This window comes from Martes martes (assembly GCF_963455335.1).
Source record: "Martes martes genome assembly, chromosome: 5".
Lineage (NCBI taxonomy): Eukaryota > Metazoa > Chordata > Mammalia > Carnivora > Mustelidae > Martes > Martes martes.
In genome coordinates, this window is record NC_137892.1 from 116,593,676 (window position 1) to 116,599,675 (window position 6,000).

The window sequence follows — 6,000 nt, forward strand, 5'->3', positions numbered from 1 at the left end:
GCATCGAGGGTCCTGGGATCAAACCCCTCATCGGGCTCTCTGCTCAGCAGGGAGCCTGCTTCCCCCTCTCTCTGCCTGCCTCTCTGCCTGCTTGTGATCTCTCTCTCTGTCAAATAAATAAATAAAATCTTTAAAAATAAAACAAACCAAAAAACAGAAACAAAGAAAAAAACTTGTTCCAGGGATCTAAACTGTACTATTGGCACAGTGTGTCTCGAGAGGTCTGATTTTCAAACACTGGCCCAAATACGAGGCTCTGAGAGCCCCTCATTAAGGTTCCCATGTTTGTCTCTGAAGTATGCCATGTTTTCATGAACACTTGACATCAGAGACATTCCGCTTTCCCTAAAGGTTTTGACGTTATGTCAAATTGTGAATTTAATTGGTTAGTGGAGAAGGAAAATTTTGTAGTTTTCAAGTTTAAAAGGGAGGCCTTTTTTCCTACGGCTCCAGTAATGGGACAAGAACCTTACAGAGATTTAAAGAATAATAACTTGAATATTCGAAGTTTTGGGAAAAACACCTTTAAGAAAATAAGTTTTATACTCTAGTTGTTTCTACTCTGGCTTTCATTTAAAAAAAAGAAAGTCTAATTTTAGAATCATGGCAGGTTGAGGTAAGAATTACTGGGTTTCACTTATTTTTTTAAATCCTATTTTTTAAAAATACATTTTCCTCATTTTTAACACTACTTATGATTTAGAAAGCCAAGTTTTTTTTTTTTTTCAAGATTTTATTTATTTGAGAGAGAGAGAGCATGAGGAGGCGGAGAGGCAGGGGGAGAGGTGGGCTCCCCACTGAGCAGGGAGCCTAACGCAGGGCTTGATATCAGGACCCTGGGATCATGACCTGAGCCGAAGGCAGACGCTTAACTGACTGAGCCATCTGACACCCCGAGGAAATCAAAATATTTAAAAAGAGTAAAAATCACCCATAATTTCACTTTTGGAATTAGTCGTTTCAAACAGAACTCCTCTTGTTGACAAGTACACGCCCTCTCACGCAGGAGTCATTTTTGCTTCTATTTTTAAAGTCTGCTGCCTGTTGTTCCGGTTCTGAAATTCAAGCACATTCCAAACAATTCTGTAATTCGTCCATTAAAGTACACCTGTTTCTCCCAACTTTGAACGTATAGAATGCTATGACTAAAAGTTGCATTTACTAGATAATGCTTGCTTGGAAAATAATAAAAAATACTAGGAGCAGATTACAGAACTGATTATTCTTGTGGCCACTCAGCAAAAGACTTCTTTCTCCAGCAGATTTGACATCGGTTGCAGTATGGTTCAGAGCAAAATCGGGCACTTCTAGGAAAGACTGAGTAAACACTGCTATTAACCACACTTCTAGAGTCCTATTCATTCTCCTTGCTCTTACTAAAAATGATGGTGGTGTTCTTCTCCTAATCTATTTTTTATGAATGTTGACTGTTTGACCCTTAGTTTTTCTTTCTATTCTTTTTTTTTTAATTTTTATTTAATTATTTTGACAGGCAGAGATCACAAGTAGGAAGAGAGGCAGGCAGAGAGAGAGAGGGAGAAGCAGGCTCCCTGCTGAGCAGAGAGCCCGACATGGGGCTCGATCCCAGAACCCTGGGATCATGACCTGAGCCGAAGGCAGAGGCCTTAACCCACTGAGCCACCCAGGTGCCCCTTTCTGTCTATTCTTAATAGATATATGTAACGCCTTGCTTTTCTGTTGTTTTATATGTTCTAAGGTAAAAGAAAATGGCTTCCGACCAGCAGGAAATAACCCAGACGAACCTAGAAGAACTTCTGTGTCAATTCTAAATGGAATATTCTATTACTTTCCGACTAAGAATTTGCCAAACTGAAGTCATCTCTCTGAGTGGCACCGAGCCTGCCAGTTTCCTCTGACAGTCATTTACTGGGCCCCTTCGATTTAGGAAGATCGGCACAGAAGAGATGAGACGAGGCTTGACTAAAAGCTAGAGCTCTGGGCTATAATTTTTTTTTCCTGTATGAGCTGTGTGATCCTTGGCCAGACTTTGTTTCTTTGGGCTTCAACTTCATCTGGCAAAATGATCTCTGAGGTATCATTCTGTTCTTAAGATTTTGCTTATCTGTATTTTTAATCTTTACCACGGACTGAGTGATAAGCTTCATGTTTTTTTGTTTTTTGTTTTTTGTTTTTATGTGCTGTGCCAGATATTAAACATAGCAAAGTTTCGGGTTACTATGATGTTTCCAGTGCCTGGGGCAGAGCAGTAACTTTCTAAATATCTGAATGAAGAAATGAACTTTATATGTGACTCCTTGTATAAGCCCCAGAGTTTAAAAATGGCAGAGAACTCTGTTACTTCTAGGGGCAGAGAGCGTAACACTACATGCCAGTGAGATGAGGTCATTTCTGTGACTGGTTTTTGATTACCCAACTGAATTCAGATACAGAACTCAGAGCTTTCTAGAATAGAGATTACAAACCTGGGGCATTCAGGTGCAATCTGGGCTGATGAATTTTTTCTTGGTTTTATTGTTTGACCTCAAAGGTGCACTTTTAAGTGACTTTTTAAAAAAACATTTGAATTAGTTGCCAACCATTTAAAAATTGCAAGCCTATACATACAAATCCAATTTCTGGCTTTTGGAAAATCGGAAGAGCTGGCTGCACGAGGCTACCCATTCCTGACTGGCAACAGTTGGCAGGAGCAGACGTGGGTCACGTGGGCTTTCCCATTCACCCCAGGCCCCCTCCCCACCACTACCTGCCCCTAGAAATTAGATTATTATCATCAGACTGCTGTCCAAGTAGGAGATGACAGCTCAGATTATTGGCAAGTGTGGCTTCTCATTTCATGACATTCTAGAGTACAAATATTCTGTATGGATCAGAGCAAAAAATAGAAGAGAACCTGGAACACTGCGGATAAATTTGACGTTCACTTGTGAAAGTGTAGAATCTGTATTTTCATTTTTCTTTAATTATAGTCATCATTTAAAAAAAATCAGCGACCAAGTGTCTCATTTGAATGTATTTGCAGTTTGGGTCTACACTTGACTTTTGTGTTTCCACCACATGATTGCATGGACCTGGGACCGTGTTCCTCCCTCATTGCTGGGCATTGGAATCTGGCGGGAAGCTTGTGAAAACTACAGACGCTCGGGCAACTGGGTTCGTTTGGGATGGAGCCCGAGTACTTGTTCTTCTTAGAAATTTTGCAGACATTCTGATCCATCAAGATGTGAGGGCCCTTGATCTAGGGCAAATATTCCTGCTATTGTGGTGTTGAGGGGGGCAGTGTCTTGTTTTCAGAATCACTGCTTTTATGGAAGAAGTTTCTGAAAGAAGAAATACACATCGAGATGTGTGCCTCCGGGGAACATTTATGGGTGAGGACTCCAGCAGCACACAGGGTTCCCACAGCCAAGCGGCAAAGCCTGGCGGGCACGTCGGCACAGGTGCACATGAGATCTGACCTCTTCTACCAACCACTGTGGTTGGTTAGCCACCCAGAAATGTCTGAAACTATTTATATTTTCAGTTTCACATTTTCAAGTTTCCTCCCCCCTCCAAACATACAGAATTAAAGAACCGTAGAATTTTGGAAATAAACCAGTCTTCAAGAGATCTAGAGCCCTTGCCTTATTTTAAAGAGAGCCCACTTTTCAGCTTGTCAAAGGCCACATTCAAGAGAGCTGCTTTGTTAAATGTAAAGGGATTATACTTGAGCTTTGGTGAAAAGACGAAACTGCAAAAGTTTCTGAGGTAGTATATTATTTAAAATTATCAATCTGACATTATTTTTAAATAAATTGTTTGAAAAGAAAACGAGTTAATAAAATTTAGGCTGTGGAATGAATCTTGATCTATGGCAAGCCACAGCCCATCAGGACATGGAAGTTGGAAACTGGGCTATCAAATGGCCTTGCACCACTTACTAGGAAAATGCTCTCGGTGTAGTTAGAAGCCACCAAGAGGCACAGACCATACAATCGCACTGTTTGCGGGAAGAGATGGGGCAGTGTTTGGGACTGGGGAGTCAAGTAAGTCATGGTTTAGAGAATTTTAAAATATAAAACTACTTATTTCCCAAGAGAAATATTACATCACTGAGAGGCAACACGTGAGGGATAGATACATTATAAATTTCCGTTTTCTTTCTAGTTGTTCAATAAAGCTTTTCCAAAACCCTCTTGTCTTCCCTAAATTACTCTGAAACTCTTCCCTCTCCCTTAGGAAAGATGAAGCACTGCTGAAAATTTAAGGGACACTTTTCGTTATTATGAGCTATATTGTGCAACTTGCAAAGAAGGGAACTCGGAAGATGGGAGCCTCTGTCTGTGTTTCCGTGTTGCCGCCGGTAGAGGACTGGTTTCTGCAGGACCATGTGTGTTTCTCCCCCACCCGACCCTGAGCCTTTGTATTCTCAATACCCAATCTTCTCAGTCTCGGGCAAGCTGATCACTGAGGCCTCTGCCAACGTTCCGGCTCGGCACTGGTAAGATGGCACCTGGGGGAGACCAGTCTCACTGGCAAACATACTTTGTTTTGCTTAGACAATGTTTCTTAAAAAATAGAACTAACATTTAAAAATTGCGAGCTTTCACGTTAAAAAGTCTAGATTCTTGAGTTCTCTGGAAAAATCAGAAAATCTAAGTCCATTCCCAAGGTAATATTCAATAGAAGCTTAGGAGTTCCTGCCCCTTAAACTGACATTTACTCCCTTCCCCCTAACTATCCTTTAGGTAATGCAGCTCAATAGAACATTCTATGATGACAAAAATGTTCTGTAACTGCCCTGTCTAACGGGGTAGCAGCCTTTACCAAGTGTGGCTTGAGCACTTGAACTGTGGCTAGTGGGACTGAAGAGTTGAATTTTAAAGTTTATTTAATTTTTATCAATTTAAATTTAAATAGCCATATGTGGCTAGTGATGACCATATTGGAATGAGTCTAGCTGATTATTGCTGAGCAGACATGAATGTGGGGCCAGTGTGAACAGACGTTCTTTTTTTTCCAGAGCATCCAGAAATTCAGATTTTTAATGAATTATCTTCCATTTAAAAGTTTGGCCCCATTTTAAAAATGTGAAAGCCAAATGAAACACATTGATGGCACAAATTGTGGCCTGGGACCACCCATCGATGCCCTCCACCCATTGGATTAATGAGCAGCCAAGGGCAGAGAGAAAAACAACTTGTACATCTGCCCATGGAAATCAAAAGGCACAGTTAAAGCATTATTATTGCTCTGAAATAGAGCCTTACTTTCACAAATAAAGGTTGGTTGAAATTGTGTCAGTGGCAGAGATTACATGCATCCCATCCTATAAAAGCGCTTAATAAGTAAAGTGCCTGCTGAAACAAAGGACAAAGAGAAGGTCTTTGAATAGGAGGGAACAGCAAGGGCAAAGGCCCAGGGGCAGGAGAGGGCATAGTTGGTTGGCAACCTAAAGAAGTTTCATGTATCTGCTTTGTTCAGTATGGTAGCCACTAGCCACATGTGACTATTTACACATAAATTTAAGTGAAATTTCAAAAATTAAGAATGCAGGTTTTCAGTCATATTAGCCACCTTTCACGTGCTCGATTGATAGCCATGTACAGCTAGTGGCTACCATCTTGGACTTTTGAGATAGAGAACATGTCTCTCATTGCATGAAGGTCTCTAGACAGTAGTAGAACTTAGATCCGGAGATAGGCCAGAGAGATACTCGAGGACGAGGCCATGAGGTCCCAAGGGGATCAGCGCCCCACAGTAGGAAGTGTGGACTTGGAATGAAGATTTTCTTTTAGGAAGGTCATGCTGCTGTCATGTGGAAAATGGATTGGAAGAATTCACAACAGTGAATGGAAGAGCCCCCGTTAAGAGGCTGTGGCAGTGCGGGGAAGAGTTGAGGCTGGGATCTCATCTCATACATTATCCATTCATCTCCCTCCACATCGTGCTGGGCCCCGGACCTGGTGGGCAGTCATTACCTACAGTGCCAGGTATAGAACACACACCTGAAACAGCTCTAATTCTGCAGGCGAGACACCG